This window comes from Cannabis sativa, chromosome 1, assembly GCF_029168945.1.
Source record: "Cannabis sativa cultivar Pink pepper isolate KNU-18-1 chromosome 1, ASM2916894v1, whole genome shotgun sequence".
In the NCBI taxonomy this organism is placed as follows: Eukaryota; Viridiplantae; Streptophyta; class Magnoliopsida; order Rosales; family Cannabaceae; genus Cannabis; species Cannabis sativa.
The window spans coordinates 51,361,542-51,372,915 of record NC_083601.1 but is presented as its reverse complement, the minus strand read 5'-3'; positions in this window follow the sequence as shown (position 1 = coordinate 51,372,915).

Here is an 11,374-nt window from a genome sequence, read left to right as displayed (position 1 = left end):
AATTAGAAATTTTAATTAATTAAATATATATTTAAAATAAATAGAATAAATAAAGAGAATCAAAGAAAATACAACTCTTTTTAAATAATGAGCTTTTAATTAAAAGACATTCGATCTCCATTGTGGGTTTTACACCGCGTTTGTTTTAGTGAGTAATCCTCCCTAATGGAGGAACGTTCATTAGCAATTTCGCACCGTTTAACCTCGCATGATAAGTAGTTTGTAAGTGTTTTGTATGGTATGGATCACCCTAATGGTGGCGACCATACTTGACTTACAAATTGCGAAATAATGGTGGAAGCTCATAAGATAGAATTGCCTTGACTCTCGCCTAAACGGGACAACGCTGAATTCCAATCTTGATCGAATAAAAGGTTGCTAGAATGTTTAACATTTTAGATGAGCTGACAACTCTATTCAATGAATGGTAGCTTTGACTCTCGCCTAAACGGGACACTGATATCAGTTTGTTGAAAACCTTGGAAATTATTTAGGATTGTAAGTTTTAGTATTTTCACTTGTCATTCCTACTTGCTATATGTTTATAATTTCTGAATTGTGTATGAATTTATATTGAACCATGCTATTTTCTGTTATTATGTTGTAGTTTAATTTCGAATCTTCATTGTTGGTCTAACTTGGCTTGTTTATCTAATGAGATAAATCCCTAGTGGATTTTCACCATTAGACATACATAATAGTGTTAGATCTCGAAAGATAAATATTGTATATGCGACATCTAGCTGTTCATCAATTGATGACACCTTAGACTAGTATTTTTACGATATGAAACAAGAAGATTGTATAAATAAGATTACTTTGACATTCGCTAATCGAAGCATCGTTGGATTCTTATTTATAAACGAAATTATCCTAATTCCTCTTAGCTTATTCATTTTGAATTAGCTTCAAAACATATCATTGGATGAATGGTCTATAAATCATTTCATGTCATTATATTTTCTCTTAAGAAATTAAATGACGCATATGATTATAATCCCGAAATTCTATTCCAAATTGATATAAATCCTCAATCTTAGAAATCTCCTACTTCTATGGGCAAATCTGACTTAGAGTTTGTATTAGTAGTGGTGGTCCAAGATAGAATTACTCATCATATTTGGTATAAATTTAAGTCTTTGACTTTAATTTTAGATTCCAAATAGAAATTTTCTTATATTTCTAATTCCGAATCACAATACGGCTTACACTTCCTCAAGTGTTTAATATCCATCTTCTATTAATGGATTAAAACTGTATGGAATATGAGTTAGGTATTCTGTGACTAGGATCCACTTGCAGTATTCTAAGAACTCTTTGATGTAACTATACCTAAGTCATCAAACGACACAACCACATTTTTTTTTAATCTATGGCATTTGTATCTTGTTCATAGTGGATTTGACAAGATCAATCTCTGCAAAGAGTTAATATGCCTATATCCACTGAAAGTAGTTCATCTCATTCGCAGATGGATGTACATTCAGGGATGGATATGAGTTTTTCGTTGTATTCTTAAAACGATAACTCTAGATTATACCTTTTAGCAAGAAATTTGAAATGTTTGAAAAATTTCATTAATTTCTAGCAATGGTTAAAACCATTAAGGTAAGTGGTTAAAGATCTTGCGAACTGATAGGGGTGGAGAAATAGTTAGTTGATATGTAGTTCAAAGATCATTAAATTGATTTTTGAATTATATCCAAACTTACCTCCCCAGAAATTTCGAGTTGCATGTTGATGATTAGTTACTAGTCGTTGCCTAATTCTTTCTATGGTAATACAATTTCAGAATGATGTAATGGTTGTATACTTAATGTAAATCATTACTAGATTCATGAATGACCTAATCAAAATCTTAAGAAAAGCTAGAACTGTTAACCATGGTTTGTTAGCTGTTCTAAGTGATTAGGGGTGGACCATCCCATAGTCAATAGATAAGAAAGTGTTTGTTCAAACAAATACTACTTTTCTAAGATAATGACTAAGTCTGAAAACAAGTAGCAAATAAATGAGATATTTTTCTTGATTCCAAAAGTGTTCTATCATCTTATATAACATATGATGATCCCACTGCCTCTGTTGTCTTGTCACAACCGAAGAGATAAATACCATTTAGTTTTCTTCGACATAATTCACGGTACCTTGTCTTAGTGGGAGAGTTTCTAGGAACTCACCTTCTTATGACTTGGGAGACACTAGTGATTAAAATCCATTGTGAGTTTAAACAAGTAATGGATTGTCAAGATAAGAAACTAAGAAGAAAGCCAATAGAACTATGGTTTAATCCATTCACATGGAGTAAGCTAAAGTTTTCTATTACAAGGACATAAAAGGAAATTTTAGTTTATAAGTCTATTCAATGGACTTAACAAACTTCCTGTTCCTAGTATTATAGGTTTGAGTTTATCTAAACCTATGGCTTGTGGTATACCTGGTAATTACTTACTCTAATGCAAGCAACTTACTTTAGTAAGATGCTGAAGCATTTTCTTTCTAATGGCAATCTATAGAAGCTTCACAACTTCTTAGACATAGATTTTATTTATCTAAGGAAAAGTCTCAACTATTCCAGGAAAGATAAAGCCATTTCTTAAATCAAGAGAGGTCTTAGATATGCTTTTGTATGCCTTAGACTAGACACCTGATGTTGAGTGGGAGTAATGAGTAGGTATCAGATTAATCCAGGAGAAGAACATTGGAAGACAATCAAGTAAATCTTATGATAAAGAAGAGGAACTATATGTTAGTCTATAAGGGTGTGTTTAAAACTCTTAGACTACACCATATCAGATTTCAAAATTTGCCTTTGTGCTAGTAAATCTTTCTGATAAGATGGTGGTTACTCTGGGGGTGGAATAGTGATTTTGGAGAAGTGTAAAAACCTATCTGAAGTCTCTAGGTCTACCAGAAAGGGACTGAATGTTAAAGTCTAGCAGAAAGGTACTTATTCAGTCTAAGGAAAGTTCTATACATCATTGGCACCATTCCAAATTGCCTTAAACTACTAGTGTTAATTTCCTGATTAACCAAAAGTAGTTGCCAAAGGTATAGAATCCAGTATCCCAAGAGAGTAGACATATAGAGAGGAATTTCACATTATCAATGATTTTGTGATTAAGGAAGAGTAATGGTTGAGAAAAGGTTGTGTTTAATTCAACCTTTCAGATCCTATTACAAGGAGTTTACTACTACTACACTTCATTTGTATATCGAGGTGTTGAGATTATTTGAAACACACTTTTTGTTTTATATTAGTGCAAGTGGGAGTTTGTTGGGTTTTATGCCCTAAATAAAACTCATTTCAATATAATCAGATTTACTTATTAATATAGATCAGAAATAACATTTAATGTTGCATGGTTCACATGATTTATTTCATGATTATATGTACATAATGTATAAATTCATCTGAAACCCTTTTCACATACTTGATCCTGTTTATTGTGCCGTCAACACATTGGAAAGTAAACATGACTATGTGAATAAAGTTTCCTAGATTTATCAGACATATGGTTTTACTGATATGATAATTTACAACAGAGTTTACTTGCATTTGGAGAAGTGCTATGTTCTTTCCAGAGCATTGGTTAAAGTAAAGCTCAGGTTGGATGCATGGAGTATGCATCGGAAGGGACCGATATTGAACTTTGACTTAGATTTATTAAACTTACCGTAATATCTATTCAAGTCAATATCGCCTAGTTGATCCTAGATCAAATGATCTAAATCCTGATATGATTAGGCTCAATCTCGAGAGGCTATTCGTGTTCTTTGATTTGTTAGTTAAGCCTACTTTTAGGTCAGGGTGATACGTACATTTTGGGAACACGGTAGTGCAATTGAGTGGGAGTGCTATCATAAACATGGAATCTATATAGCTTCTATCTGGCGAATAATAAGCAAAGGATGATCTCCTTCGAGCTTGACCAAACGAACATAAATGGTGGAGTACTCATTTCACATAAGCTGAAATATCATTTATACGGGGTCAAGTGTTTTAAGGATAAAATACATTGTAGGGTGTTACGGTAATCTAATCCCTTTACAGTGTAGATCATTCATATAGAGGGTCATTGATCACATTAGGATTATAACAATGGATAACTAATGATGTGTCTATATGGTGGAACATATAGAGCATTTTTTTATAACTGAGAGTGCAATTCTAAGTTCTATGCGTGGATTCAACGAAATTAATAAGTTAGTGAATTTTAGTGCTAAATTCTTGATCTACTTATTGGAAGCTCGGTTATATAGACCCATGGTCCCCGCACTAGTTGAGATAATATTGCTTGTAAGACTCATATAATTGGTTTTGATTAATCAATTATAATTCTCAAATTAGACTATGTCTATTTGTGAATTTTTCACTAAGTAAGGGCGAAATTGTAAAGAAAGAGTTTTAGGGGCATATTTGTTAATTATGATACTTTGTATGGTTCAATTAATAAATATGATAAATGACAATATTATTTAATAATTATTTATAGTTATTAAATAGTTAGAATTGGCATTTAAATGGTTGAATTTGAAAATTGGCGTTTTTTGAGAAAATCAGATGCAGAAAAGATAAAATTACAAAATTGTAAAAAGTGAGGCCCAAATCCACATGTATAGGGCCGGCCACTTTTGTAGGGTTTTCCCTCTGATATTTTCATTATTTTAATGCCAAATAATTCAAACCTAACCCTAGTGGAATGCTATAAATAGATAGTGAAGGCTTCAGGAAAATTACACTTTTCTTCTGACACTTCTGATTCAGAAAAAACCTGAGCCTTCTCTCTCCCTATCTTTGGCCGAACCCACTCTCTCTCTCTCTTCCTCATTAAGATTTCGAAATTCTTAGTGTATGAGTAGTGCCCACACACAGCAAGTGATACCTCAATCATAGTGAGGAAGATCGTGAAGAAAGACTTTCAGCAAGAAGGAGTTTCAGCATCAAAGATTCAGAGAAAGAGATCCAGGTTCAGATATTGATAATGCTCTGCTACAGAAAGGAATCAAGGGCTAGATATCTGAACGGAAGGAGTCATTATCTTCCGCTGCACCCAATGTAAGGTTTCCTAAACTTTATATGTGTTTATTTCATCGTTTTAGAAAGTTCATATTTAGGGTGTTAATTAACATACTTGTGAGTAGATCTAAGATCCTGGTAAAATAAATTCCAACAGTTAGAACACAAGGCGTTTTGGGCACTAAAAAAATCTCAACATGGATATTTAACAGCTGGGGAAGCAAGAAAGATACAACTGAACGAGTTGGATGAATTGCGTTTGTTTTCCTATGAGAATGCTAAATTGTACAAGGAAAAGACGAAGAGATGGCACGATGATAGAATCAAGGAAAGAGTTTTTGAAAAAGGGCAAGAAGTCTTACTCTTTAATTCAAGGCTCAAACTCTTTCCTGAAAAATTAAAGTCCTGTTGGTCTGGTCCTTTTACTGTGCAAGAAGTGACGCCTTTTGGTACGATTACAGTGAAAGATAAACAATCCGGGAGGGAATTTAAAGTGAACGGGCAGCGGCTGAAATATTATTGGAGAGGCGAGGTCAACCGAGTAAAAACCTCGATTTCTTTGAAAGATGCTTGATTATTGTAATTTGGGGTGCCAAAAAGAAAAAAAAATGAATTGAAAAAAAAAATGAAAGAAAAAATTCTCAATGAAGGCACCCCTTGAAAAAAAAAACAAACAAAAAAAAAAAAAAAGAAAAGCAAAAGAAAAAAAAATATAGAAAAAAAGAAGAAATTATATATATATATATATATTATATTTAGCTATAAATAATTGTTATGGGAAATTGAGATTGTGTCTTTTCTTTGTGCAGATGAAGAAGGCTGTGGAAGTGAAGGAATTTTCAATTGGACAAAAGAATTAAGTTTGGGGTGGCAGAATGTTGTTCAGTTGCTATAGCAAGGGCTTAGCAATGCTATTTGGCAGCAAAAGAAGTTTGGTTTTGGGTTGATCAAAAGACTGGGGTTTTGAAAAAAAAAAAGAGGTACTTGGTCTGATCAAGAGGAACATGTGAAAATTATGTTAATGATGCAATCATTGGGCACAACACTCTTTACTCAGTCCAATCATTTAGATTGATGTACTCTTGTACTCAAAAATGCCAAATAAAGTATACATATATGATTTAGTGGGGCTTTAAGTTTTTGACTTTATTCAACTGGGCCCCTCTGCACTATTCACCCAGCCCACTTCATGTCAGCCCAATGCTCTTAACCCTACATTACATCCAACTTCATCATCTTCATTTCCTTTCCAATACTCAGTCGTGACCACCTGAACCCACGCCATCACCTGCCCAAACCGAACCTCCATTCGACCAGCAACCCAGCTCAACCCGAGCCGCCTCCAGTCGAACTCACCAAGTTCGCACCACGACTCCGATCGAACCAAACACAACTTCGACCACCTCCGTAGCCAACAAATCGAACCCAACAACCAGCGTTCAACCCTCGCAACACCATCTTCGACCCAAATCGATTCCCACCAGCAACTACATCTCCCAGCCGCACCAATTCCAGTCGAACCCCACTCAACCCGATCCATTGCTAACTCAGCCCAGCTCTCCTAAATTCGACAGACCAAGCTTCCACTCACCATTCGAACTGCACCACGATTTCCCCTTCAACCGTTCAACTCAGCTTCACTTCGCCTGGTCGACTCCACCACCGTCACACATGCACGAATCACTGCCCAGAAATCGAGAATCAACCTCCGTTCACCAAGCAGCAACCGAACCCAACTTCAACTTCGAACAGCGAACCTCACTCAAAGCACACGACCAGAGTAACCTTCACGCATCAGAATCACCACCACATTCAGCAACCGAACACCACATTGAACACGAACGAACTCCCTGGTTTGTCAAGATTGATGTTTTTAATTTTTAATGTGTATTTGAACAATTTCTTGGTTGCCGAGTGATTATTTGTGGATGTTTATTTTGAATAAAATTGAATTTGGATTGGTTGAAGTGGTTCAAGAGGTAGTGTAGTCTTTGATTTGAGTATTGTTGATATTGTGGAATTGTTGGGAGGACATTGAAATGTTGGAGTAGCTTTGAAAAGTTTTTGAATGTTCCCTTGGTGTGATTGAAGGACATCGTGATTTATGGGTGTCGATAAGTTGTGTTAAAGTTTTGAATGTCCATTGGTGATCAGTTGGTGGGTTTGCTGTGTTTACTAGTTGCTGATTGTTAGTGTGGTTGTTGAACAAGGGGCTGTTTATTGTGTGTGTTTGGTTGAAATGTTGAAATCTTGATTATATGGAAGTGTGAATTATATATACAAGGGGATTGTACCATGGCTAGTTGAGGTGTGAATTATTTGTGTGAATGAGTTGCTGTGAAAGTAAGTTGATGTGGTTGATCAGATTGGGATAGTATTGAGCAAGATTAGATCATTGCTAGAGTAGTGTGCAAGTGAACAGAAGCGAAAATGCCGAAAGTTAAGAGAACCGCCAGCAAGAAAAAAAAGAAATCACTGCATGAAATTCCTAAGTTTCATTGTCAGGCAGCCGAGACAAAGTATCACGAGAAGGTAGACAATCGGGAGTTTTATATGGAGAGGGGATTAGTAGCCGATATTGAGGACATTGATGAGTTGCCCGAATGGGTCAGTGAAACGGTTCATAAGCGAGATTGGGGACTTTTTGTCGAGCAGAGAGAGCAGGCGGTCATGGAAGTTGTAAAGGAATTTTACGCCAATTTCTTATCCCAAGAATGGCCCACTGTAGTGGTTGTGCGTGAAGTACCAGTCTCCTTTTCCGCTGAAGAAATCAACAACTTGTTTGGGTTAAAATCAGTCGAATGCCAATACTTCGCTCAAAAAGGGCAAGTGAGCGACGAGACTGTGGGTGACATGATGCTGGAGCTTGCCAAGCCAGGGTCCGAATGGGATTTCGATAATTATGGAAATCTTCGATTTCGGCGCACTGACTTGGAGCACGATTTGAAATGTTTGTATACATTCGTGCAAACTGCCCTATGCCCCACCTCACATGATTCTACAGTCAGCAGAGACCGCGCATGGATGTTATACTGCATTAAGATGGGTTGGGATGTTGATGTCGGGACGGTCCTAGCCAAAGAAATTGCTGACTGTGCACACCGGGGGAAAGGGAAGTTATTCCTCCCAGCTACTATCACTGCTCTTTGCCGCGAGGCAGGTGTACCGATGTGGAAGGAAGAAGGCGCACTGAATCCTCGGGGGCCTATCAGTTTTGGTCCACCTCGAGCCCCAAAAACAACGCTTGCCCCAGAGATGACCTCAGCCACGGAGCCTCCCGCTGATCGCTTTGCTCACTTTGAGCAAGTGCAACAACAAATGTGTGGCCGATTGAATGCAATGTGGGACTATGAGCAGAAGTGCGACACAGTCATGGAGCGTGCGTTCAAGAGGACTACGCCACGATTTGATCCTAAGTTCCCGGACTTCCCTCAGCACGTTCTAGACCCGTGGGGTGGACCATCAGCTTCGAACACAGAAGAGCCCCATGAGGACTCCGAGTAGAGGGAGTTTTCTAATACCTAAGTTTTTTTTTTATTTTTCTGTTATGTGTCGTTTTTTTTAGTTTGTATTGTGCTACTTGTGTATTGTCTTTTGTGTTTGGAACTTTCATTTTATGTCGTTCTTGTGTTTGTTAGTTGAAATTGAGAGATTTATGAGTTTTTCTGTGGCCTAGTGTTCTTCTCGATGATGATACTTTCCGCTCATTCCATTATTGTTGCTGCCTAATTTTATTTGTTGCCTTGTCATGCTGAATTGTTGGATATTATGGATGTTTCTCTTTAGTCTCCCCTCACTAGTTTATACTTTTATTTTTCCACCATGCTTTGCATTTCTCATATGATTACTTCACATGTAATTTTTGCATCTAGAATTGGTTAGTGCATCTCCTTGAAGCGAAATCCTAGTTAGACTTGTCCCTTAGAAATGATTTAGGCCATCCTTGGACGTTTGAGCCTTTCTAACCTTCCCTATAAAATGAATTTTTCCCTAGTCACCCAAGTTTGAGCCATTTAGCCTATTCTTGTTGTGCAACCCGGTCATACATATCACATCAATCCTAATTTGCATTTCCACATATGTTCTAACTTAATTGCTCACTTGTCAAGAGCCAAGTTTCACATTAAGTTTGGGGTGAGTGCGGTGAGTGTAACTTGTGGCGAGCTAATTTAAGGTTATACTTTTAGCCACATTGGGGACAATGTTAGGTTGTAAGTTTGGGGTGGGGGAATTAGCTCACAAGGTATATTAGTATGCATATTTAATTAACTTTCTCTTGCTATATATAAGTATAATATAGTAATAAATTCCTTTCTAACATATAAAAAAAATCAAAGAAAAGAAAAAAATATATATGTATATATATACTTGCAACTAAGTTTAAAAAAAAAAAAAAAAAAAAAGAGAATAAACATAGCAAGAGAAGTCAATTTTAATATCAAGTACTTGTGAGTATTGAATGAGGGAAGTGGGTAAAAAGAAAAAAAAATCATGGAAGAGGCTCGGTTTTTGACAAGTGAAGTGGTTAGGTGTTGAGCTAGCTTAAATACATCCTTTAACATACCCTAACCCAAGCCTAACATTACAAGCCTAATAAAGTCCTATTGATCAAGAGGATAAGTTAGACTACATTAGTGGAGAGGAGTGCACTAATCCAACTTATGGAGCTGAAATGAATGAAAAAAAAAGTTTAAGGTAGTTGTAGACAGTTCAAAGTTTAGGTGGGATATACTTGTATAAATTGGTGATTAGGTGACTTTTGGGACATATTAATGTTATCCAATGACAAAAAACTTTAAAGGGGCAGCATATAAAGTTACGGCAGGCAATTTCCTATTCCATTTAATTCCATTTTTTCTGAGAGCATCAATGTTCGCTAGGCCAACTTGAATTTCTATAGAATCTCTCATGTGACTTGTGTGTGAGTCTTTGTGTAAAATTTGTTGTGTTATTTTATTTTGTTTATTTTGTGTTGTCATTGCTCGGGGACGAGCAAAATTCTAAGTTTGGGGTGTTGATAACTCTAAGATTTAGAGTTATTTTTATATCTTTAAGCTTGAATTTAATGTGAATTGTGGAGCAATTAATGATGTCTATACTATGTAATTGTGTTAGTTTATTGTGTCTTTGTAATAAATGGAAGTGTGTGAGTTAGTAAGTGTTAAATAGACTTATGTTATTGTTTTTATGTGTTTTAAGCAGAAAAAATGCAAGAATAGGTATTTGGAAATATTTGGGACAAGGAGAAAAAGGAGCAGAAAAATGCTTATTGCTGACTGACATTGCTATAACAATCATCGCGTAGCAATTTGTCAGCCCAGTAAGTTTACTTTGGCAGATAGTCCAGCTGGCTTTAATGAAGAAAGAAAGGAGCTGAGGTGGCGGAATTTGGCTATTGACTCAACAAACATGTGGAAAATGAAGGACAAGTGGGTGATGACTTGGATTTCCAATTAGGGTAAACTTTGGTACCCTAATTGGGGAGAAAAAAAAAGGACATTAGAAGAATGGTGGCTGGACTTTGAATGAGGAGTACGAAAATTACAGCAGAAAAGGAATTTAAGTGCAGAGAAAGAAAGAGTACAAAGAAGAGAAGAAGAAGATTGAGAAGAAGGAGAAGAAGGCAACTTCCAAAGAAAGGATTTGAGCTCACCACTCATTTCTCTTGCTCTCCACTTCATTTTGTATCATTTTCTTCTCTCTAGTTTTCTCTTTAACTCCATGAACATTTTATTTTCTGGTTTGTTGTTTTTAATTTCAGCTATGAACTAAACTCTTTGAGATTTGGGTGGTTATGAACCCTTGTATGGACTAGTGTTTTAATTTTGCAATGATAAAGTAATCTTGTCTTAGTTCAATTAGTTGTGATGAAATGTTGAATGAATGTTAATTTTTGGCTATTTTTAACATTTATCAAGCTAGATCATACTTGGAAAAGCAAGACCTAGTTGAACCCCTCTAATTGATGCATGATTTTTACCTTTTCTTTTAGGTATGAATGGTTTATTGCAAGTTTTGGAAAAAGCTTGCTGGTTTTTTTGAAATTTGTTAACTCTGCCAGGATTGCTGAGTCATTGCTGGGTCATTACTGTATCAACTGGGACATACAAGCGGAAATTAATCACCCAAGTCTAATTTCCAAATCTGAAATTACCACCACTTTAGTCACTTTTAGCTTCTTATTTTTAGTTTATTTAGCTTAAAAAGTTAGTTCTCAAGTTTAGAATCAAGGCTATAAATTTTTCTCGTGAATTAATGTGTGACTTTATTTTATTTTTATTTGAAATTCTTGGAATTACTTTTAGTTGATTTAACATTATTTAGTAAAAAGTCCCTGTGGAGACGAACTTTGATTAC